Genomic DNA, 27,281 nt, shown 5'->3' with positions numbered 1-27,281 from the left:
ATATAACAAGAAACCCCTAATTCTAAAATCCATTCATGAAAGGAATGACATGCAACTACAGAAAGAGCATGAGGCTTAAAATAAGTAGAAGAGGAGGAAGTATCAAATTGAATATTATATTTTTCATGGTAGCTTCCAATACTTGCATCTTCTTCCAACAATGCATGTCAAGATGGCCATCTTTGTACAAAAGGATTAAGACTTAGGAGGCTTTTTCTCCATTAATGTAGTAACTTGTTGATACTTTGGATGTGGAGGAGTCATTGTAGGTGGCTTGGTTATCATGCTCTAATTGGCTTTTCTAAATAGCTTCTTGAAGGCTTTGAAGCCCTTGTGATCATGAGAAAACAATACTTTCTACTTAGTACTTGTGATCATGGAGTACCTGCGGTTATTCCACCTTCAACAACCTCCCACTATCTCTTATGAGCTTCCCAAGACATCAATTCAGCTTGCGAATACATAGATATTTAGACCTATGCTTATGTATAAAAAAAATTATCCTTCCTGAGCTTATGAGTAAATTATGGCATGATAGCCATGTCATTTTTGTGCAAGCATCCATTAAATTAATAGATATCTAACCATCTCTTTCATGCCCAACCATGTAGATCAAGTTAAGGGCTCATGACTAACACAAGAGTAACCCACTCCTAATCATTAATGTAAGAAGTTACTGAATATGTTGCTGGCAAATCACAATGGTATAAAGAGCCTAAACAAGCACTAATATATCATCTTATGGGGATCAACCATCCCTCGGCATTCACATGGTATTTAGCATCATTTATTCACATAGGAATCAACATTCCTCAACGTTATCATAGGAATTAAACTGGCACATTACCCCTTGCAAAACCTATAACCTTCTCGGCTTATAGAGTAGAAACAAAACCTACTAAGCATTCCTTTAATAGAGTAAAAACATTACAGAGATACACCCATCTCTTTGATATTTAGGCACACAGACCATAGTTTTGAATCAAGGACTCATGAGACTCAAGCATTACTAGAAGACCAACTGTTTGGTCAATTTAGTGTTGTCTAAATTGCTATCACAAATTGTCAACCCGGGGCTCGTAAGTTGATGAAGTGAAGTGTACAATATATACTTAAGCAGCCTTTCCTAGTTCTTTTTGTCGTTTTTAGTTTGTGTTTGACTTATCTTCCTAATGTGATGTGATGAAGTTATAAACAAGTGAGTGAATGTGTGTGTATGTGGTGATTTCTAAATGCTTCTTGAAATTTAAAGAGAAAACTGGAACAATAACTTGGAATGAAATTAAAGCTTCAAATGAAAGTAAAGCATCAAACAAAAGACCAATGGCACTAGTCCAATACCTTTACTGCTGATAAGAATGAAAATGACATCTACATTAACTCTATTGAAAGCAAGAACACTACTCTAGTTCCTTTAAAGCAATACAAAAATTAAGTGACAAATCACACTACTTAATTCTCCCTTAACATTCTGCCTTTAGCCAAATTGATCATGTGAAAAAGAGTTAGGAGTGAATTAGCAATATGAGTCTAAAACTAAATAAACCAAGCTGCAAATAAATGATCTTTTGGTCCCATAAAAGTTAGTGGATTATGATAAAAAGAACCATCAAAAGATTAGCAACTTGACAAAACTTGATGAAGTAAACTAAGCAATGAAACTAATGCAAGTCAAGGTAAAAATCAGCAGTTTAGATAAGACAGACAACTTCAAATGCCACTAGTGATAAAAGAAGTAAAAACACACTATCCCAGGCTCCTAACACACCTGCAAGAACAAACTGATCAGTTCTGAAAAGTGCTGGAAATGTAAAGGCATAATTCAAACTATACAATATTATACATGTCAAAAGAAACGAAAATTGCAGAAATCAACTGTACATTAGTATACATGTGAAAATGAAAACATAAGAAGTGCAGGAAAATGAAATTAAAAACTACTGTACATAGGTTGTGGCAGACGGGGGCCCTCCATCTACTCAACCAGTTAAAGATCAGCTACACGGATAGGAGCAAAACAGTCTTCTTGATATTAAATCAGCATGTCAAAATACAAGAGTGTACACGCTGTATAAAACAGTCTTTAAAACAGAGTTTTACAACAAAATGATTACAGCCGAAAACTAAACTTGAAGACTAACTACTAAGCGTATGCAAACGCTTTATTTATAGCAGCAGAGACAAACTGTCTTCTGCGTAAACTAAGCTAACAACCAGCTAACTAATTAACTGTGCAAAAGACACGCAGCAACACCATGCACTGTTTGAGGAAACGGTCATCGTGGATGATAAATCCACAGTTAGATTCTTGTCCCCTGCCGTCTTCGTGGCTCGAAGAAGATGCCAGCTGTGGTTACGTGCTTCACCTGCTCACGCAGAGCCGTGCCACCGCTTGAAACCTTGCTGTTTGACCGTGGTTACATCTGCGTTGACCGGGGGTATATATGAGCGAGTTGGCATAGCTGATAGCACACGAACCATGTACATAGTCATACCAACTTGCCCATGTGGCCCTTTCCTTTGGAGGACACGTGGAACATAGCAAACAAGAAAATGGCTGCGGAATCTCTGATCGGCTGCGGAAATGCTGTATTAGCTGTGGAATTGCAGCACTTGTACCAAAATTCTAAACCAACAGTCAATCATTAGCACAGTCAACAAATCATGTTAAAAAGACATATAATGCAATGAATTGAACAAGTTGATGGAGGAAATGATGACAAAAGAGAGAAGTGAATAGGGAAAAGCTGTTGGGAGGATAGGTAAATGAGTGCAAGGTTGAGGCTCAACATACCCCCACTGTGAGGGTGTTGCATGTCCTCATGCAACCAAAACTTTGTCATAATCTTTCAGTCCACATGTTCAGATGCCTCTGCCAAGACATCCAACCTTCTCCTTTTCCTCCTTGTTACCAAACTTGCTCTCGGTTTCCTAACCAAGCACCTGAATTTCAAGTTAACCAAGGCCCTGCTCAATTTCTTGCATTTCCTCTTTAACTTCCTGTTCTTTCTCTGCCAAAGACCCAAATGAAGCATTGTGTTGTCGTGGACCATTTTGTCCACTTTGCTCTGTTGTCTCAATGCTTCGTTTTCCTGTTTGATATGGCGATTGAGGACTTCTAGCTCAAATATTTCTTGCTTCAGAGATTGAACCTGTTGTTCAAGGGGCAAGACAGTACTAGGACCAGCAACAGATTGCTCTAATGTTTCCAAATAATCATATGCCTCCTGCTGGACAGGGTCAATGTCAGGTATTTGTCTTGGCCTAAATTCAAATCCTTGAAAACTGCTTTCTCTCTCTTGCTGGAAAGGACTTTCCTCTCTTGGAGGACTTAGCTCAATATCTAGCCGAATTGGAGTCTTCTCAGGTGTGCCCAAATCAATGAAATGGGACTGTTTCTCTTTAGTCACACTCTTCTTCTCTATAAGTCTACTGCTTCTTCTCACTTGCAGGCTAGTACTCTTTGGCTTTTGCTGTTTTTGCTTTTGTTTCTTTTTGGAGATGGCAGTTTCATGGGGCTGAGCAAGCCTATGAGCTAATGTTTGGGTATCTTCTTCAATTGAGGGCTCAGGTGAAGGGTATGACTCTTGTAAAATGGCTTTCCCTTTATCCCTCTTTTGTCTTTTTGTTCTGCTTCCCTTTTTCTTTCCCTTTTGAACAGTTTCTTGGACAGTTTCTTGAGCAATTTCTTGAAGAGTTTCTGCAACAATTTCTTGGGCAGTTTCTTCGACTTCTACAGCAGTGTCTTGGGCAGCAGTCTCTTCTATAGCAATTTCTGGGGCAGTTTCTTCTACAACAGTTTCTTGGGTAACCATTTCTTTCCCTTTTCTTCTACTTCTCTTTGGTACCCTAGGAGAGCTACTAGAGGCTTCAGCTGCCTCTTGAAAATGGTTTCTAACAAGGAACTTCTCCCATGTATCCTTTTTAATTTTTAGCTACTCCTCAATCAAGATTTTAATGAGTCCATGGTGATATAAGTGGGACTCAATGTTTCCCACATGTTTATGAACAGTGGCACTCATTTTTCTTAGACTAGCTAGCAAGAAATAAGGTAGGTTGATAGCATGTTCATCCATGAAGTGCATCATGATTCTTGCATGATATACATACATGACACCAAAACGGCCTTCACATGTTAAAAATTTCTGAACAAGCAACAGTAATGAAGTCCATTCCTCTTTAATAACACGTACAGGAATTCCCTTTGTGAAAATGGATGTATCCATACCTGGATTCTTTAGCATATTCTTCCACTCTTGATCTTCAACTGTTCGGTTTTTGAACCAGCGTTCTCCTGTCTGAGGTAAAGCGGTTGCTTGAGCCAGGCTGCTCTCTGTGATGGTAAACTGTAGGTCGCCTACCTCCACGTTATTGTCCTTAAATGATCGGGCAAACGCTTTTGTAACTTCTTTGTTATACCCCTTAAACTTCTGAATGAATTTCACCCATTTGGCTTTCTGCAGGGCTTCCTTGATTTGTGGGTAACCCTCTAAAAACTTCGAACCTTCCGGTTCTACTCTCAACAATTTTCCCATTTCGGTTATCAGTTCACTTGCAGCTCTGACAGTGGTGTTTGAACGCTGGAGGAGAAAGCTTCACGGGAAAACAGTGCTCAACAGCGGAAATTACGGCTATAACAGAGTGGAATTACGGCTATAACAGAGTGGAATTACGGCTATAACAGAGTGGCCGTGATGCAATGGACTGTAAGGTGCAGGACTGGTGATCGGGGTTTTGAGTGGAGTGGTGAGGAAAATAAAACAGAGAGGTTTACGGTAGAACGAGAGTGGTGTATGGAAACGAGAGTGAAAACAGTGGAGTGAGGGAGTAGATAACAATACGAAGATGAGGTTATGCATGCGAGAAGTGGAGTTATGAGTAGAGGATACAACGGCCAAATCCCTGAACGTCAGGTGGCTGCGTACATTTGGCTGTGGAAATGATCACATGTAGAGTCGTAGTACACCAGTACACGTCACTGAGGTACGAGTAGTTAATGGAAGAGCAGTTCGTATTAAGTTCGAATCAACAACAATTAGGGAACCGTTAGGAAGGTGGTGAGGTGGATTACGCAGAATAATGGACGAGGAGTGGACGGGGATCTTGTCAATCATTACATTAAGTGCCCCCTACCATAATTTGAAAACCATACGTAAATGATATCAAACTGTTGGTTAAAAGTTTGGAACATACCTTCATGCATTTGCATTTGATCCCTTTGTTGATTATGGTGGCTAACCTTTGATTTGTTGCTGACTTTGTAGGTGTCCTTGCTCTTTGATGATGATGGTGCTTCTGGCTAAAAAAAAATTTCCTTTTGAAAACATAATTTTATTTGCAGGAACAGAGTGTATTGGCTGCGGAATCTTGATATCAGCTGCGGAATTGGCTCCTAGCTGCGGAAATTGTAGCAACACTTTTCTGCTTGCACAAAGAGGATTAAAACAACTTGACTGAATGAAATAGTCCTGAGAGGGACTTTATTGGTGAAATGAGATGGAATGAATGGACTGGAAGGAAAAATGAAGTGAAAATGATGAGATGGATGAAATGGATGAGATGGACAAAATGGCGAGTAAGATGGAAAGAGAAAGAGAGATTTTTTTTTTTTGGAAAATATAAAGTGTCAGGTGACCCTGATTTTCACTTTATATTTTCTGCATAAGACCGCCAATCCAAGATTGGTTTTCAGGCTTATACAAGAGATTTTTCTTTTTTCTTTTTTTTTTTTCTTCTTTTTTTTTTTTTATCTGAAAGGAACAAGGACTAGGCTGATGGAGGAGAAGAATCCTTCTCCACCAGCCTCATTGCAGAATCTTCTTGGAACATTTTAACAAATTCCTCCCTTGAGAGTGGCTTGTGGTAAACTTTCAATCGGTGGCCATTCACAATGAGAGGAGTCTGAAGCTCATCAATGGTCTTCACTCGAACTGCTCCATTGTTAAAGACTTCATCAATCTCATATGGCCCAAGCCAATGAGTTTGAAATTTTCCTTTGAAGTCCTTAAACTTGGAATCAAACAATAGTGCCCAATCTCCCTTCTGAAACTTTCTTTCTTTGATGTGTCGATCATGCCACTTAGTTCTTTGGTGCTGAACTAGATCGGTCCTTAGAATTGCATCTTGTCTTATTTCATCTAGCTCATTTAGCTGGTCCATTCTGTGTTTTTGGGCTTCTGATAGGCTCATCCCCAATTGAACTGCCATCTTGAAGGTCTTGATTTGGAACTCAATGGGGAGCAGGACTTCTTTCCCATAAACAAGTTCATAGGGAGAATGTCCTGTTGTGTTCCTCCATGTAGTTCTATAGGCCCATAAGGCTTCAGGAAGCCTTTCTACCCAATCTCTTCTATGAAGATGAATAGTCTTGGTGATGATGCTTTCAAGAACTTTATTTGTAGATTCCACTTGACCATTTGCTTGCGGATGGTATGGAGTAGATGTTCTGTGCTTGATTTTGTATTCCTCCATCAGCTTCTCCATCAATTTAGATGTAAATTGACTTCCCTGATCTGTCACAATTTCTCTTGGGACACCAAAACGAGTAAAAATATCCTCAAAAAGAAATTGAACAATTGAATTTTCAGTGGCAGAAGGCAATGCCTTGGCTTCTACCCACTTAGTAACATAATCAGTGCAAACCAATATATACTTCTTTTGCTTAGATGGTGGATTAATAGGTCCAACGAAATCTAGAGCCCATTTCTCAAAGGGTTCGATGCATACCTGTGGCTGTAGTGGCATTTCATTTGAAGGAGTTGGTCTCCCAACTCTTTGGCAGCTGTCACACCTTCTAACATATTGCTTTGCATCTTTAAAGAGAGAAGGCCAATAATATCCTAAAGAAAGGATTTTATAGGCCGTCCTCTTGTCAGCAAAGTGTCCGCCGCACGGCTCATCATGACATGCCTTAAGGATGTCAGGCATTTCATCTTCCCGAACACATCTTCTGATCATACAATCTGGCCCTGTTTTGAACAATTCATTAGAAATCCAAGAATAATGTGAACTCTCCTGAATGATTTTCCTTTTCTCATTAGGAAATAAGTGTGGAGGTAGCTTCCCTGTAACTAGATAGTTAGCAATATCTGCATACCAAGGAGTTTTGGTAGTTACTGCAAACAAGTATTCATCTGGAAACTTATCCTCTACAGGAGAATCTTCGTTAGTGTTTTGGATTCTAGACAAGAAATCAGCTACTGTGTTTTGTTTCCCTGGTCTATCTAACACAGTAATGTTGAATTCTTGTAAAAGTAAAAGCCATCTTGTAACTCTGCCATTAGTAACAGGTTTGTTCATAAGATATCTAATTGCAGAGTGATCAGTATGGACAAAAGTTTCATAGCCGGTTATATAATGTCTAAACTTGTTGATTGCATGAACAACGGCTAAGAATTCTTTTTCAGTCACAGTGTAATTTAACTCAGTGAGAGTCAAATTTTTACTGGTGTAATAAATGGCATAAGGGACCAAATCCTTTTGTCCCAAGACAGCTCCTAGAGCTGTATCTGAAGCATCAGTAGAAATGTGGAAAGGGAGTTTCCAATTTGGCCCTCTCAAAATGGGTGCTTCAGATATTCTAGTCTTTAAAGTTTCAAATGCAGACTGACATTCAGGATCCCATTTGAATTCACAGTCTTTGGTAAGTAATTTGAAAAGAGGAGATGCTATCTTAGTGAAGTTTTCAATAAATCTTCTATAATACCCAGTAAACCCAAGAAAACTTCTAACATCTTTCTGGCAATTTGGAATAGGTAACTTGGAGATAACTTCAACTTTGGATCTATCAACTTTAATTCCATCTCCTGAAATATGATGTCCTAAAACAATCCCTTCAGTAAACATCATAAAACATTTTTCATGACTTAATGAAAGATTTGTTTCTTTACATCTAATTAAGACTTTTTCCAAATTTTCTAATGCTTCTTCAAATGTGTTACCATAAACTGTGAAATCATCCATGTAGACCTCTACACAATCATGAATTAGATCTAAAAAGATTCCTAGTACAGCCCTTTGAAATGTAGCGGGTGCATTGCATAGTCCAAAAGGAAGTACTCGGTAGGCAAAAGTTCCCCATGGACAAGTAAATGTGGTTTTGTCCTGATCTTCAGGTGCTACCTGAATTTGATTGTAACCACTAAAACCATCCAAAAATGAGAAAAACTTTTTACCTGCTAAAGTATCTAATACTTGATCAATAAAGGGCAAAGGAAAGTGATCCTTCAAGGTTGCTTTGTTCAATTCTCTGTAATCAATGCAAACCCTCCATTTACCATTCTTTTTAGGTACTATAACCAAGGGAGAAACCCATCGGCTATCTGAAATGGGGTAAATGAAGTTTACATTGAGTAACTTCTGGAGCTCTTCTTTCACTATCTCCCTAAGGTTTGGATTCATCCTTCTTTGAGGTTGTCTGATTGGTCTGCTATTTTCCTCAATGTAGATGTGATGAATGCAAGTTTTAGGGTCAATTCCTTTCATGTCAGTATACTCCCATGCGAAAGCAGTAGAATGTCTTTGCAAGACTTTGGTTAGCTTTTCCTGTTGGGATTTTTCCAAGTTTTTGTTAATGTTTAATGTTTTTCCTGGAAAGATCTCAATGGCAGAACTACCAAATTCTTCCATAGAGAAAAGAGACATTTGTCTAGATGATAGACACTCTATGTCAGAATCCAACTGAAATTGTGTAGAGTCATATTCTGAAGATGGTTCAAAATTTTCTAATGTGTTCAGAATTTGACTATCTTCACTAATCTCAGAAATGGTAAAGACAGGTTGTATAGTATCTTCATCATCAACCCACTCATTATCTCCTATTTCTGTAATTGCTTTCGCTGGAGGATACAGATTGAACTTCTTTGTTGAATTTCCATCAGAAATATACATATCCCCAGACCTACAACTTATGAAAGCATCAGCTGTGGCTAGCCAAGGTCTTCCTAAAATAACAGGATGTCCTCCTAGATTTTTCTTGGGAGTTAAAATCATAAAATCAACTGGATATTCCCAAGAGTCTAGGGAGACTGGAATGTCTTCCAATACACCATCAGGTTTAATGATTGATCTATCTGCAAGTTGCAGTAAAGTAGGTGTAAAGAGAAGGTTAGGAAGTTTTAACTGGTCCATGGTCTGTCTACTCATAATGTTGATAGCAGCCCCTAAATCAATCAAAGTATTTGGTATTTCTACCCCATTGATATGTGTTTTGACAATTGGACTACCGGGGTCTACATATTTCTGCATGGTAATCTTTCCCATCATGATATCTGCAATTTTCCCTACCAGGTGGATCCTTCTGGTATCTCTTGGTTTCCTTCCTGGTCTTTTAAGGCTCAACTCCTTTATTGTTTTTGCTAGAATGGGAATCTCTTTAATGGCTTGTAACAAGGGAATCTTGATACAGACATTCTTCAATTCATCTAGAAAATTATAGTCAGGCAACCAAATTTTCTTTTCCACTCCTTTGTCAATTTGTAACCTTTCAGGAAAGGGAGGTGTGGCCAAAGATGTAGGTTGTTCAACTATGGGAGTTGTGGGGGTTGATTCTTTTTCTTTTTCTTTTTGAGTGTTTGGGTTTTGAAGGGATGCTTCAGAACCCTTATTAGCTTTAAGAGACTCTCCCTCAAAAATGCTTGGCTATTGAATATTTATAGAAGGTTGATCTAGGATTCTACCTGATCTGAGTTGTACTTCATTGAGAGGAACAATCATATAGGTAGGGAATGGTTGACCTTCCATCATGTAAGCATTTTGAGGGTTCCTATTATTGGGGTTTGGCAATGGTTGAGAAGGAAGTTGATTTGACTTTTGTTGGGATTGAAGCAAGAGTTGAGAATTTTGATTTTGTGGAGAAGGTTGTTGTTGTTGAGGGTATGGCAATGATAGTTGTTGACCTTGATTTGGAAGTTGTGGAGCTTGCTGGTTCTGAAAAGATGGAGGATATTGATAGAATTGAGCAAATCTCCCATAAGGATTTTGCATGCTTTGCATCCATGATTGAAAAGGATTTTGAGGTTGAGGCCAAGGCTGTTGCCAAGGATTCCAATTTGGTTGGGGTTGAAAATTCATAGAGTTGCTAAACCCTTGATTTTGTTGCCCCTGCCAAGGTCTCCTTGCAACAAAACAGAGAGATTCAAGTGTATTTGGATCTTCCTGAAACACTGCTTTGAGCCCAGGGATTGAAGGACAATCCTTGGTCTCATGGTTTTTTGAGCAAATTACACATGTTTCCACAACTTATGCTTCCAAGGGACATTCCCTTAAAGCATGTTTCTTCCTACATTTTGGGCAAAAGATGGCCAAGGCCTCGGCTTCTGCTTTCTGTTTATTGTGGATCTTAAGGGTGTCTAATTGTTCACTAAGACTCCCTAAGATGTCAGTTTTGAATTCATCAAGCATATTGCCGATCTCAGCCCTACTTACCGATCCAGTTGCAGATTTATTTGCTCTAAGGAGAGAAGGATCTCTAGGCCCTTTTTGAGTTTTTGATTTGCCCCTTGAGAGATGGATACATAGCTCTGCTATATCATTGAGTGAAAGTTGAGATATATCTCCTTTCCCCATCATGTTCAGAATGTCTATCCATTCATCTCTAATGGCTTTTAATAGGAGGGCTTTCAAGGTCTCCTCATCCAAGCTACTCATTTTTGCTCTTTTCAGGTTATATTGAAATCTTTCGAGTAAATCCTCTAAGTTCTCATCTTCTCTTTGTACCATTTTAAATACCTCATCCTTGTGATTGGTAGGCATACAATAGTCTAGGTACCTATCCAAAAATGTCTGTTTCATATCATTCCAAGACCTAATGGATTGAGTGAGTAATCCCATGAACCATTTCAAAGCTTGTCCTTTCAATGTGGAAGGGAACAATTTGAGTTTTTGAGTGTCATCCAGATAGTCATAAGTTCGACATACGACTTCAAACTCAAATAAAAATGTTTCAGGGTCCTCAGTTCTTAACCCATGGAAGTTTGGGAGGACAGATGGTGATATGTTTTTCATAGTGGCTCGGGAATCCTCATCAACGATAGGAAACCCAAATGAGTTATCCCCATCCCTATTTCCTCCAATGTGACCTCTACCTCCTCCATCGTTTCCTCCTCCTCCTCCTCTACCTCTACCTCTACCACCTCCTTCCTCTATCATAATGGTTTCCCTAGAGACTTCAGAATCTTCTGGTTCTTCTACAAAGGGTGAATGAGAAGGAATTTCTCCCTCTTCTTCAGATGGTTCTACTTCTTCAATTACAATTGGTCTTTCTGTAGAAGGAAGGAAAGGATCTCTTTCTGATTCAAATTCAATAGAAGGTGTGGGAGAGTCAATTCTTGCCTCTTGAATTCCAGGAATCCTAGGGCTAGGAGTGTCAGTTGGAGATGAGGGAGGTGTCTCCTGTCTATTCCTTGAAGTAGATGGACTTGTAAAAATCGAACTCTTGGCTCTAGCTAAAAACCTTCCCCTAGAATCTCTAGCTCTATGCATGTCATTTTTTTTTATTTTTCTTCAAGTCAGGCTAATAATTCTCTTTCTGATCTTCCAGGTCACTCTAGGTGCAAGAATAGAGCATACTTAAGAAACTATTAAACCAATAACTTTCTCTTTTCTGATCCTCCAGATCACTCTAGGTGCAAGAGGAGAGCATACTTTGAGAGGTTATCAATTTCCCTTTCTTGAAATTTTCTTAATTTTTTTTTTTAGAAATTGGCTACCTAATTTCACTTCCCCGGCAACGGCGCCAAAATGTTTGGTCAATTTAGTGTTGTCTAAATTGCTATCATAAATTGTCAACCCGGGGCTTGTAAGCTGATGAAGTGAAGCGTACAATATATACTTAAGCAGCCTTTCCTAGTTCTTTTTGTCGTTTTTAGTTTGTGTTTGACTTATCTTCCTAATGTGATGTGATGAAGTTATAAACAAGTGAGTGAATGTGTGTGTATGTGGTGATTTCTAAATGCTTCTTGAAATTTAAAGAGAAAACTTGAACAATAATTTGGAATGAAATTAAAGCTTCAAATGAAAGTAAAGCATCAAACAAAAGACCAATGGCACTAGTCCAATACCTTTACTGCTGATAAGAATGAAAATGACATCTACATTAACTCTATTGAAAGCAAGAACACTACTCTAGTTCCTTTAAAGCAATACAAAAATTAAGTGACAAATCACACTACTTAATTCTCCCTTAACATTCTGCCTTTAGCCAAATTGATCATGTGAAAAAGAGTTAGGAGTGAATTAGCAATATGAGTCTAAAACTAAATAAACCAAGCTGCAAATAAATGATGTTTTGGTCCCATAAAAGTTAGTGGATTATGATAAAAAGAACCATCAAAAGATTAGCAACTTGACAAAACTTGATGAAGTAAACTAAGCAATGAAACTAATGCAAGTCAAGGTAAAAATCAGCAGTTTAGATAAGACAGACAACTTCAAATGCCACTAGTGATAAAAAGAAGTAAAAACACACTATCCCGGGCTCCTAACACACCTGCAAGAACAAACTGATCAGTTCTGAAAAGTGCTGGAAATGTAAAGGCATAATTCAAACTGTACAATATTATACATGTCAAAAGAAACGAAAATTGCAGAAATCAAACTGTACATTAGTATACATGTGAAAATGAAAACATAAGAAGTGCAGGAAAATGAAATTAAAAACTACTGTACATAGGTTGTGGCAGACGGGGGCCCTCCATCTACTCAACCAGTTAAAGATCAGCTACACGGATAGGAGCAAAATAGTCTTCTTGATATTAAATCAGCATGTCAAAATACAAGAGTGTACACGCTGTATAAAACAGTCTTTAAAACAAAGTTTTACAACAAAATGATTACAGCCGAAAACTAAACTTGAACACTAACTACTAAGCGTATGCAAACGCTTTATTTATAGCAGCAGAGACAAACTGTCTTCTGCGTAAACTAAGCTAACAACCAGCTAACTAATTAACTGTGCAAAAGACACGCAGCAACACCGTGCACTATTTGAGGAAACGGTTATCGTGGATGATAAATCCACAGTTTGATTCTTGTCCCCTGCCGTCTTCGTGGCTCGAAGAAGATGCCAGCTATGGTTACGTGCTTCACCTGCTCACGCAGAGCCGTGCCACCGCTTGAAACCTTGCTGTTTGACCGTGGTTACATCTGCGTTGACCGGGGGTATATATGAGCGAGTTGGCATAGCTGATAGCACACGAACCATGTTCATAGTCATACCAACTTGCCCATGTGGCCCTTTCCTTTGGAGGACATGTGGAACATAGCAAACAAGAAAATGGCTGCGGAATCTCTGATCGGCTGCGGAAACGCTGTATTAGCTGTGGAATTGCAGCACTTGTACCAAAATTCTAAACCAACAGTCAATCATTAGCACAGTCAACAAATCATGTTAAAAAGACATATAATGCAATGAATTGAACAAGTTGATGGAGGAAATGATGACAAAAGAGAGAAGTGAATAGGGAAAAGCTGTTGGGAGGATAGGTAAATGAGTGCAAGGTTGAGGCTCAACACCAACCATCTCATATAGGATTATGCTCAAACTAAACACAGGAATCTAAACCATTCCCTATCCATGCTTTTAAAACAACCATGTTCATCTAGATAGGAATACCTCATTCCTTATCATTACAAGCCATGATTAAGCAATGCATTAAACAAGCACAAAAAAATAAGATATGAGAGTCATGATCAAACACTTATCTTTGATAAATTGAGCTAGGAAACCAAGATTGGGACTTTAACTCTCCATCCAACCTTAGACACACTACAACCAAGTATTTCTTGCATTAGTCACCCCCAAGCTAGATTCCAGAGATTGAGGTTCAATGCTTAAGGGATTAAACCAAATACGCGAGCTGAAATAGGGACTCTAGAGGACCACCCACCTCCACCCACTAGCTTCTTCATACAATCAATATCTCATAGGTAACCCATTGGTCCACCACCTCCACCCCTTAGATCAATAAGGGAATCCATAGGCTATACCTCCAACCTCAATCAATAAGGGAATCCAAAGGTTATGCCTCCACCCTCAATTAGAAAGGGAATCCAGAGGTTGTTACTCCATCCTCAAAATAGCAAGGTAGTCTAGAGGTTGTTCCTCCACCCTCAAAACAACAAGGGAGTCCAGAGGCTATGCCTCCACCCTCAAAACAACAAGGGAATCCAGAGGTTGTGGCTCCACCGTTGAAACAACAAGGTAATCCAAGTGTTATGCCTCCACCCTCAAAACAACAAGGGAGTCCAGAGGCTCTGTCTCCACCCTCAAAGCAACAAGGGAATCCAAAGGTTGTGCCTCCACCCTCAAAACAACAAGGGAATCCAAATGTTGTTCCTCCACACTCAAAACATCAAGGGAGTCTAGAGGTTATGCCTCCACCCTCAAAGCAACAAGGGAGTCCAAAGCGCATTGTGTAACTAAGAAACATATACATATGGGGCTAAAGAATTTCTCCTGCCAGAAATCCAAGGAGAGGGTCTCCACCCAATCTGTCAAAGGAATTCAGGGAAAACCATCTCCACCTTTTAGGATTATAGGGAATATAGAGACTATTGTCCTCATCTGAGAGCTATTCTTCCACCTCCCAATACTTAACTAAAGAATGACTCCTCTCCCTCTTTTCAAACAACATCATAGAGTTACCATTTTCTCATTCTTGCCCAACTATTTTCTCTTGCCTTGTCTCTATTTTCTCTTCTCGTCTTAAAACTCGCTCCCCCTGATGTGTGCGAGTTCTCTCTTGCCAATAATATTTGTTCTATAGTGTGCATTATACGTTTGTCCTCCTCCCCATTACTTAGTTGCAACCAATTGTTGGTTGCATGGGCAGACAATATTGTCGCCCTTTCCTTCTCGTCCACGGTGGTTCTATCCTGCATGGTGGGGGGGGATGTTGTGTGTCAACACTTCCTTCCACCCCACTTCTAGTTGGTTGACTTCTCTGTTCACCAACTGCCAATGCAACCCATGCCTTATTCAATTTTGTCATTTCTTCCTTGTAGATATATCTAAGGTAGGCATAGTTCTACTGTCCTTCTTTCCAAATCAATTAATTTGGAAACTAGTCCCCTTAAGGCACACTAGCTAGCCTTCAATGGTTGTCATGCAACAAGTCAAAATTCTTTTAAATCCCAAGAAACCTCCTTCCTCAAACTCTGGAATCTGTGTCCCAATTTCTCAGTCCTTTTAATTATAAATCAAAATATATGAATTAATTACAATGAAGTGGAATTAGCTTGGGGTTGTCACAATGAGTAACTTCTACCCCTTGAAAAATTATCCATCATAGATGAATTAATCCAACTTTGTGCTTACATCTTACATAATTGGCTTCAAAAATGTCCCTGCAACATGTCCAAAATCTCAATTACTTTTATATGTCTTTGAACTTCTAAGATCAAGTTGTCTTATTCTTCATCTTTTCCAACATTAACCCTGTTTTTCTCAGCAAATTCACATCAACATTCTCCTTTCTAAACTTGTACTTTAGTTCAAAAACATAAAATTGTAGAAAATATACCCATTTTGTATGTCTTTGTTAATCTTTGCTCATTATTGATAGAATTCAATGCCCATTCCCATGATCTACTTGCAAAATGAACTTTCACACCATCAAGTATTTACTCTAATGGTTCAAAACATGCATATTATCATAAAACTCAAAACCATAAGTAGAATACTTATGTCATATAAGTGTGTGTGTGTGTACACACAAACACACACACTAAAAGAAGCTATTAGCCTTTCTGGTTGAACATCATGCCAATAAATACCAACATCACATCATAACCAACCTGTAACACTTAGATTAAACAAACTGAACATAGGCTCTCTTGTAATCCTCTATTTCAAAAGCTCAAATATTTTCTTTCTATGTATGCACACTCCATTGGAATCCTTGTAACTTCTTAAAGTCTAGTTATTAATTCATAGATTCTCCCAAATCTTGTGATGAACATCTTATAAAAATCTATGATCCCATGAAAATTTGTGACCTTTGTGACATTGAAATTAGATGCAGGACATTCTAGTATCATATTTCTCTAAATTCATGTTCTTTTCATCTCCACATGTATAATGCTATATGATGTCATTGTCAAAAATAAATCTTATTCCACATCCTTTGAAACATTTATGACCTTTTGCTTAACCTATTGATGTTTTATTTTCATTTCTTCTAATCATGCATATATCATCTATTGTCTGTAATTGTGACTTCTACCACAACCACCTCCTTAACCAAAGTTTCTCTTATTTTCCTTGCATCCAAGATTTTCTTCTACATTTCACATTATTTAGTAGCCTTTCTCAATTGCGTGCATGTTCTATAAGCTATTTTCATATTGAATGACAAATTTTAACTATTCACATATGTTGAACCTCATTTTGTCTTCTTTAGACTCTACACTCTAATATAGAATTTTTGTAGAATTCCTTGTTGTACTCCTCTGTGCATTGCTCTCTTGTCTCAAATTTTAAATTGCTTGAATGTTGTTTTATTTTAATATATAAGAAAACATCTCCTAAATTTCATGACATCTGATTCCAAATTACAAACCTCCCTTTAGCATTTCAAGTTTTCCCACGATGCATTAAATCCTTTAAATATATTCCATTGTCTTGAATTCAAAGTATCCCTCCATATCTCTTACACATTTAATAAGTGTTTACTTGTAAGACTTCACTGTAAGTAATCTTAACCTTTTCTCACATTTTTTTTTAAATCTAATTAATTGGGTTGTAATGTCTCCACATTTAACCTTCATTTCCTTTTCTTCTACTTTTAAGACAATGACATTGGTTTTCTTTTGTTTTTTGTTTTTTGTTTTTTTTTTTGTTTTTTGTTTTTTTTTTTTTTTTTGTTTTATCTTATTATATGCTCTCCAGTTTCTTAATTCTTCTCCATAATATTTGCACTTCCTTCTTCATAGTTATCATTTTTCCTTTTTGGTTTTTTTTGCTAACCTCTCTTATTTAAGATAGTCACGACAATCAAAACTAATAGGTCATTGACTTTGATCCTTTCACTTCCTTAATTATCTTCCCTAATATTTCCAATCTTTTCCCTGTTACAATGAAGGGACAAAATGGACTTGGTTGACCAATATCTAAAACTTTATGGAATTAGTTTAATGGTTTGCAACAAATATTAGAATAAAGATACACTACATCAAATTAAATATGCATATAGTCATTAAAACCTAGATCATTGCACATAAAAAAAGAAGTAATACTCATTCTCATTAATAAAAATTGATATGCATATTTGCAATTTGCTCCCTTAGTATTTTGTTTCTCCTCTCTACCAACTTTTGATAACTACAAACTTTCATATTTGAAGACTGACTATGGACTTCTTACTAACTTGTCCTAATAACAACCATTTCCATTATTCTTCTCACTAATTCACCGTCTTAGCTTCGTTGAATTCTTCTTTCACCTCCTATCTCTTCATGTCCATTTTGTCCCTTCATCTTCCATTGCAGCCTTTCAACATCTATTAAACTCTTCCACTGTTTTACTCACTTCCTTATATGTGCGAACATACACATTATAGTAGCTTGTATCATGTGTACTTGTCTCATATATGCCTTAACCATACTAGACATGCACAAATTCTATCACATGCTTATCATATCTTTTATCATATCTACTTGTTTTATATGTACTTTTTTTCATCACATGTATTTGTTTTATATATTTCTTTATGTTTTTCTTTTTCATATACCATGGTAAATTGGTAACCCGTTAGAGTAATTTGGGCAGGGTTCAAGATCAAATCTAGCGGCTTCCACTATAATACCAAAAGTATATCCAACAACGTGTGAGCCAAATATACCAAGAATTTATGACTTAGCAAGAGTCGCGACTTCATGACGGTGGGAAAGCCTACTCCTTGGGTGTTGTGATATATTCTCATAGAATTTGAAACCTAGTATCTCATATATCACTACTACATGTAGGGGGGTTTTAAGACAATATTTGAGTCAATTGTCTTAACTTAAGACAAAAAGAAACTTGTGTATTGTCTTAAATATTGTCTCTAAGCAGGTGTCTCAAAATATAATGTCTCAAAAATTTGTCTCTATAAAGACAATATAGAACACATATTATTATTGTCTCTATAAAGACAAGAATTATTGTCTATTAAGAGACAATTTGATTTGTCTCTCTAGAGACAATTTCATTTGTCTCTCTAGACACAACTTCATTTGTGTCTCTTTAGAGACAATTACATTTTTGTATTTTTAGAGACAATGGCTGAGATTAAAAACATATTGTCTCTATAGAGACAATATCTCCATAATTCAAACTATTGTCTCTCTAGAGACAATATAAAATAATTATTTTAAAAAAAATAAATAAAATCATTTTGAATGTTCTTTCAAAGTAGTTTCACATTCAAAGTTCACAAATAGTACTCGTGTATGAGAGAAACCACCACAGAAATTCCTGTCTGACAGAAACCAGCGCATATGGGTTATTAGTATTACCTTTGTTTAGCAAGAGGGGATTCAATTCATTTTTAAATTTACACCCAAGTTTTACTACTTCAAATGGGAGTCAGAAGTTTGGATTTAAGATGCTACCTTAGCTTTGATAAGCGTTCCATCTCCCAGTTTTACTATATTTAAAGAAGAATCGATAGACTGTTGAATGGAAATGACTTTAGATTTAGACAATGCGAATCTTTATGCAGAAATCAATTGAGAGCCCAATTAATGAAATGGTGATACCTTTATGTGTTCGACAGACAACATACCCACAAGAATACCCAGGCAAGCTTGATAGCCACAGTTATCAACTGTACAAGATTGTAGGAATTTCATTGGTGGCAGGTATGGGTTAGTTTTATGCTTCAATCATGTTATCAAAAATATAGCTTCATCGCTCAACTGAATTATGCAGTATTATAGAGTGAGTATGATATCTAGAACTGGATTACACAGTATTATAGAGTGAGTATTCTTTCAATTGAACAGTCTGTAATGGTACGTTTTTATGCCCGCCCAGTTATTTTAACTTCTTTTTCAAAATATTTTTGATCATTGTTGAAAATTAATACTCTCAACAGACTCATCACAAATATTCTTTAACTGATCACTTATCAAAAGCTTGTGAGGTTTCTTATGTAGCCCGTGAATTATTTTGATTTTAACCGAGGAAGACTCGCTTATTACGTTTGATAACAAAGGCATTAGCAATGGGTTCTACAGCAACCCACTTCCCTTTTCTAAGTACTTGCAAACCGTTGACATTGCCTTGCATTAGAATAGTGATGCCACCTGCGTCTGAATGGCTTCTTAAAGCAAGGGTAACATCTGGGTTTGGGCATCGTGGATAGTAATTTACAAGTAACAGTTGTCTGTGTTCCCCAAAAATATTATTCAAGTAATCATAATGGAGTCCTAGAGCTTCAAAAATTGTAGCCAGCAACCTTAAACATAGTGCCCTCACCTCCACAGTGTACTTGCCTACAATTTCCCTATAACAAAAGCTTCAATATTATATTAAGCCAAACGAGTTATGATTGTTGCTTTAATGGTTCACATAAGGTTTAATGGCTACCTATAGGCTACAGGTTTTTTAGGCCAAGAGTTAATGACTTCGTGTAATGGAAAACAAGGGTGTCTAAGATAGTCCCTCTAGTTAAGGACTTCATCTTTGTGAATATTGAAGCTTGTAGCAAGCTGAGCCAGTTGCTTTGGATCCTCCGAATAGAGGCATGCACGATCTTCCATCGGCATTTCAAAGAATTCTTTGGTGATTCCCATCATGTTTTTCATCACCCTCTCTGGTACCCCATGGTTCACTATCTGATCATATCATGCAGCTTCAACCATATTAATACTGAATTTGAACAGGAAATTTTTTAAGAATTAATGTTAATAATTGAGATTTTGGAAGTTTATTGAGAGATATTATGAGATCAAAAATTCAAATCTTCAAAATAGTTTATATCGCAATATCATGAGATTCAAAATTCAAAGCCTCATGAATCCAATCCCTTCCGCAAAAAAAATCATAACTTGGGACATTGGAGATTGAAGGTTTTTACCTGGAAAAAGCCATCCTCCTGACATGTACGTTGGATTTGTTGTATGACAGTGGTTCTGCTAGGGCCATCCAGGTGTTTCAGATCCACCATTGGAATTCTCTCACAGAAAGATACCTAAGACATGTTGGGTTGCTCCTGGGGAGGCAAAATATATTTGTTCTGCACCTCAACATTGTTTATTCCATTGCACAGTAGTTTCTCAACACAATTAGCATTGGTCTCAGTGTGAAGATCCATTCTAGAGGACATGCATATTTCTTTCCTCTTGATGTTATTACGAATACAATCTTTTTTCCATACGGATGTTGCACGACTTCTAATCGAAGTTAGAAATTGCAAGTTCGCATTGCAGAAATTGCAATCTGTAGAGCCCTGAATGGAAACAGAGGCTATACGTAGGGTCAACCAATAGTTTTTACCACAGAAACATTGACAGTTGCAACAGAAAGTGTCCCAGATGAAAACAATATTGCAAAGGGAGGATTTGGCCCATATACAAGGTATTAGTGCTTACTTTATAATATCATTTATTCTGATAGTCTAGCAGGTAAACTGTTCATTGTACAAGCTTTATGTAAACCAATTTCAGAGTTAAAATAAATCCTCAAACATAGCTAGAATTTTCAGAGAAAGTTTTAACAAGCCATAATATATTACAAGCAACAATCATCGCAACTAGCATTTCCCCCAACAGTACACAACGAAAGGCACTTGAGCATTCTTGAAATATTTGAAGAGTACAAAAATTTCTTGTGCAAAATGTGCGAGAGTATATAACAAAAAAAAATTTCTTAGCATATAAAAATAACTCTGTAATGGAGTTGAACTAAGATAGCTTAGCCAACTCCACCGATGAAAACATCTACACATTACCCAAATCACATATAGAGAGATGTGATAATGTTATTCTAACCTCCAAATATGAATCAGAATTAAATGTCGAAACTCAAGAGCAAACTCCAATGATACAAAACTAATTGAATCCACCAATCCCTAAATATGCAAAAGCATCTTAACAAAGCTATTCAAAAGCATCATCGTCGTCATCTGGAAGGGGTTGGGCCGCAGCTGCTACAAGTTCTGCCTCGTACTTGACAACATAAAAGATTGTAAGCCAAAGTTTCAATCTTTTAGAAATGGAACAAATTATTTCAATAAAAGTTAACAAAAAATAATAAGAAAATAGCATTCTACTTACTGTTGCTGGGTTGCAAGGTCTATCTGAACCTTAGGAGGAGTAAGAGCAGGTGACTTCACAAAATGAAGGTTTGGATCCCTATAAAAATAACCCATTATAGAATCAATGCAATTTTTTTAATATAACATTCATGTTAGGGAGCATCAGAAACTAGATTGAAGGCTCACCCTGAGAGCTTCCATGCCAAGTACAGGAATGGTTTCTCAAAGTTGTAGTTACTTTTTGCAGATATCTCATAGTACTAAAGATTCTTCTTTCTATGAAAAGTAACTTGCTTAGCTTTCACTTGCCTATTCTTCACATCAACCTTGTTTCCACAAAGAACAATAGGAATGTTCTCACACACCCTGAAATTCACAAAGATATTTAGCTAATCGGTTCAAGCAGTTGTGCCACCACACAATTAAGGAACCTTCATTTCTACTTAGAGATCCAACCCCTCTACAAAAGAGATACCTGCAAAGATCTCTGTTCCACGTTGGGACATTCTTGTAAGTCAATCGTGCAGTAACATCAAACATGATAACTTCACATTTCCCATGAATATTGCAACAAACAAAATCCCAATCAGTAAATAAGAAGGAAACAAATAAATAGAAGTGGAAAAACATGGAACTCTCGCTAATTCAATCAGGAAAATGCCAACAGAAATAGGAAAAGAAAACCAGTATTGATCAAAACAACCAATAATAGAGTCTGTCTATAAATTCAAAATTAAACTAAATTAAAATTCAAATAAATATAAGTGGAAAAATATAGAACCCTCGCCAATTCAACAAGGAAAATGCCAATAGAAGTAGGAAAAGCAAACCAGTATTGATCAAAACAACCAATAACACAGTCTATCTATAAATTCAAAATTAAATTAAATTAAAATTCAAAATAAAGAGACATAAACGAGTAAAACAGAGTGCTGATAAAAAGGAACCAAAAAATGGCTCATAGTTGCTCCATTGTCATTGATATTGAGGTTAAAAGGTATTGCTACTAAGCCCACACTACATACATATCAACACAGAAAAATAGAATTGATAAGTCAAAATTTCTCCTGGGATCGATCCAAGTTTAAATCCATGTAGGACCTTTTTAAACAAAAAGTTGAAAAGGCACCCCAAAAGCTCAAATGTACAGTGCTCCAATCAACAGGTGTCTACTACACCTGCAGAGGATGACAAAAAACACTACTTTCGTAAAGTCCCAAGAGACCTGATTTCAAGTGAAAATCAAAATCAGTCTGGTAAAATACATAAATGGGAAAATAATAAAACTAATTATTGATATACCTTAACCACATTTTGTCATTAAACCTTACCTAACTGAGCTATAAAGTTGGGTCAGCATTTCATCCTTGGCTTTCTCAACTTGACAAAGCACCACAGCTTGCAAATCATCAAATCATCAATTCAAGTATCATGGACTGAATAAAAACTGAGATTCTGTATGGTTGTATTGTGTGCTCATCCACATGGATGTCTTACTTTGGGAACATTTGTAGCAAGACTATTCAGAACAGCTTCCACATAACCACAGACTTCTTGAGCCATCATTTTGAGCTCCTCCTCCGGATCTACAGGGCTTCTTACCATGGTTTCTTGGATTATAAACAAGAAAATCAAACTGAGGTTGAATATTAAGTTGGGAAATAATTTTTCTATTCTCATCGCTGTATATGGTGATGGTCTCCTAGGCTAAAATGTGTATTGATTCTTAAATTATTTAATAGCAAAAATTTTGATTATGTACATGTGCAACTTACCATGGAACTTTATGTGCTTCATTGCCTATATGCAAGTGTTTCAATACAAGCTATAGTTGTTCACGATTATACTTTGGGTTACATAAAGTAGTCTTGGCCTCTGGCCAGCTAAATATTTCCTACCCTCTACCTTATATCTATTTAAGTTTTAACAGTGGAAATAGTTTTTCTTGAAGATCGAAGAAAACTCAAAGGATGTTAGTCCTAGCTGAAAGCAAAGACTAGCAATCTATTTTCATTTTCTACTAAATAGTTCTCTACGAGAGAAACCAAATTTTTTGGTTACCTGTAATTATTCATAAGTTGAACAATTGTCCAGCAGCACAATGCCTACTTATCTGCAATATAATTGTCCAGCAGAAAATAATGTGACTAGCATGCATTTGAATGCAGTTTACTAATTTTTAACCTTAAACAGACATGTGAGTACTCGATAGTAAATCAAGACAATTCCATATAACATAATGTAATTCAGTTAGTGAAGGCTTCTCACCAGATCATGCCATCATTATGTCAGTGGTTATAATATATACAATGTACAGTTGAGGAGGAACTTCTATTTATGGATATATAACAGTGAACTCAACTCAGCTTGCATTTTATTTGTCTTAAACAACCTATGGAAGGTTTGTTTTAGTATAAAGGGTGCATCTTTATCCAATGCTTTAATTGTCTTTGTAGGTTGACATTGTAATGGGCCAAAGGTTAATGACTCTATCTACCAACAAGAATTGGCAAGCAAATGAATTTCACCAATGGCTCCAACATAGAACCAAATTTCAGGAATGGCAGACTAGTGCCTTTCTTGTTGGGAATATCCTAAGAATGGTCCCTTCATGTAGGGGATGTCCCGACGACATCCAATGAACCATTCCCACAAAACTAGAGATGCATCAAATGATATTTGTGGAATTCCTGTTCTCATCCCCATTCCATAGAAAACAGGTAAAAAACATAGGAGAACAAGGATGCCTCAAATATCATTTGAGAATCAAAGTCTATAGAAGGATGTCTCTAGAGGGGCTCAGCACTCTGTTACATTGTTACATTCCAAGGATATGTAATTATTCTGCTTCAACTTCAGAAGGCTTATTGTAGCGTAACTGCCAGGTAATTTGTCAGAATTACACCCAAGTTTTACTACTTCAAATGGGAGTCAGAAGTTTGGATTTAAGATGCTACCTTAGCTTTGATAAGCGTTCCATCTCCCAGTTTTACTATAGTTAAAGAAGAATCTGTAGACTGTGAATGGAAACAACTTTAGCATTGAATCTGATCATTCCTGGAGCCAATTCTTTTGCAAGGGTATCCAGAACCATACTCCTTTGCACGCATCGAACTTCATGATTTCCGCTGATAGACAGGAAAGGTACTTAGTATTACAAAGCAAGTGAAAGAAAAGATGACCAAAATAGTTAATGGGATAGAAAGTACATCATGTCACAAATCACAACATATCTATTTCAGGCCCTGCAAAAACTTGTAAACTCAACCACTGAGATAAAATAATGAAATTAAACAGCATTTTGAACTGTTAAAAATAGAAGGAACGAAGGCCAAGTACTATGTAATCCACACAGTCCACCAAGTGAAAAGGCTAGCTAGCCTTGAGCTACATCTGTGGCTCCAGGAATATTAGTCACTATCCTGAGTGGGATCACCAATACAAAAACAAAAATTATTATTTATTCAACTTATTGACCATTATCTTAAAACAACTGTAAATAACCTAGTAGAATCTAACATAGTTCCATTTAATCTAACATAATATACAAATCTATCTAATCCGTAAGAATATCAGTTCCATTTAATCTAACCTAAAGATAGTATAAATCTATCTAAACCTCGAAAATATCACACCTCAATGCTTAAAAGTCAGTATTTAAAAAAACTGACAAAAAAATCTCGGTTCAAGAGTTTATCACCTTAGGTAAAAACAACTAAAAAAGTAAAACAATTAAAAAAAGTAAAAAAGTAAAACAAAACAAATTAACCTCACAAGCTAGAAGAGACTAATCTTAACTAAACCTAAAACCAAAAAAGTTTAGACCTAAAATGATTCATCTTAACTTCATGTTATCTTTAAGATGATGAGAACAAAAAAATTACTAAAACAAAAAATATTAACCTAGTAAACTAGAATACATTAATCTTCATCAAACCTATTAAAAAAGCATCTTAATCTCAAAGAATATATCAACTTAAGCAAAAGACAGGAGAAAATAAATAAATAAACCATCTTAACCTAATACACTATGATAGAATTTTCTTAACCATTAAAGTCCACAAAAATCCATGATGTATTAAAGCCATCCATGATGTATTAAAGCCAGATGAAAATTAGAGTAGATCCAACTGAACTACGATCTATCCATCAACCAGCTGCAAACCTCAAAGAGATACCAAATTATAAGAAAAACTATGAATAAACTCCCATTACCAATACCAACCAACATTATATCCATCTTTATCAATCTATTTTTAAGCTGGGTGCAAAGTTCACTGAGATACCAAATTTTAAGAACTACCATAAATAATAGATCCATTTTCACCAGATCTATTTTGGTTAACCAGAATAAAATAATAACTGTGTGCAAACCTCATATTCAAAAATTTGAATCTATTATTTTCTAGTACCAATTATATGGTATTTTGACAAGACAAAAACTGTTATTTTAATGTTTTAAAAGTGAATATATGATTGCTAGGTTTTTGAAAATACTCAAAATATTTATTAAATAATACTTGATTGTCCAAAGACTATTATTTCGAACTGAATATTTATTAGATAGTGTTTCCCAGGCCAAAAAAAAAAGATGTCTTAACCTTGAAGATGGATCTATTAAGTTATTAACTCTAGTTGCAGACCTGAATGTTTTAACCTTGAATCTATTAGCTCTTGCTGAAAAGAAACTCTTTATTAGATAATATTGATTTTAACTTTGAATCAACAGACTCAATGAGCAAACAAAATGTTTCTTAGATAGTGTTACAGTCCAGAAGCAAACAACCTTGAATCTATTAGGGTTGGCCACAGATCTCAATGTTTTACCCTTGAACCTATGAACTCCATGTGCAAACCTAAATATTTATTACATAGTGTTTGACATGCAAAGACATTAAGGTCTTAGCATCCTACTTTACTTTTAATCCTTTCTAGTAGCATAGCTTTTGGTGCCTATGTTAGTGTTACAATGGTACAACTGTGCATTATACAGATGGGATGACTAGGATAGTGTATTGGCCCATATAAAAATACTAAATAGTATGGTGTGGAAAATATGCAATGAAGTGGTGATAGTACAAATGCAAAAGGAGGAAGAGGAAGTGTTGGCAACTCTATGTGAGGATGGGAATGACTCAGCTTCTATGTATGTGCCATTTTGTGGTAGCATTGAGTACATTGAATATGGACAAAGGCAGTGAGTTCATTGAATATGGACAATGGCACAACATGATCTAAACCGGTGCCATTATTTAGACACCATCAAGTTATAATTGAATGTGAGCACTACCAAATAAAATCAGACCTATCTAGTCTAATATGCACTAGAAACTTTGATAAGATTGCAGAGGCTGTGAAGCTCAAGCATGCATATTAGAATACTAAAACTGGAGATATGAACTCTACAACCTCGATGTGCATATCAGACCTTGTAATAATAACCAAATATTATTACCATTAGAGTGTCTCTCTTTCAATTTTTTGCAGTGTATTGTTTCTTTAGTGTATTGTCTGTATAAATTGAAGAGAGCAGAAAGGTAGGAATTTATTATACCAGTGAAGCCATTCCTGCATCTTTGTATAAATTGAAGAAAGGAGAAGGGAAGGAATTTATTATACCAGTGAACCCATTACCACATGTTGGGTTCACTTGGACTAGGAGCATCTAGGTCTGTCATTACCTGATCAAATGTAAATGCATGCATTCATAGAAGACCCATAACAAATTTATATGTAAATATTCGTTCTATGAAACCAGAGGTGTTGGAATTAAATTATTGATGAAATGGGTACCAGAGTATAGAGACTCTCGTCGAAGTGTCGACCCACTATTTGCACATTGGGGCGGTCAACAGTAGCAGAGGGCTTGATCTCGTAGCCATTGGTGACCTGCTTGGATCCATAGTAGATGGCCATGTCCATTGAAGGCACGAACATGTCAATAACATAACCTATCACTCTTCCTACTACTAGGGGATTTGTTGAACGAGCCATTGCAGCAGAGATGAATCCCAATTTTGCTTCCTGATTGCCTTTCTTCTC

The 27,281-nt window shown here is 36.6% G+C and overlaps 1 pseudogene; it reads right to left on the bottom strand.

Moving 5' to 3' along the window:
• Positions 1–21,081: 21,081 nt before the first annotated feature.
• Positions 21,082–27,233, bottom strand: LOC149219856 (GTP-binding nuclear protein Ran1B-like; annotated as a pseudogene).
• Between the last annotated feature and the right edge of the window lie 48 nt (positions 27,234–27,281).

Source organism: Pinus tabuliformis, chromosome Q, assembly GCF_031772625.1.
Source record: "Pinus tabuliformis cultivar Carrire ecotype Pingquan chromosome Q, CPIR1, whole genome shotgun sequence".
Taxonomy (NCBI): Eukaryota; Viridiplantae; Streptophyta; class Pinopsida; order Pinales; family Pinaceae; genus Pinus; species Pinus tabuliformis.
Note: the sequence above shows the minus strand (reverse complement) of the source record. Positions and strands in the feature narration are given on the sequence as shown.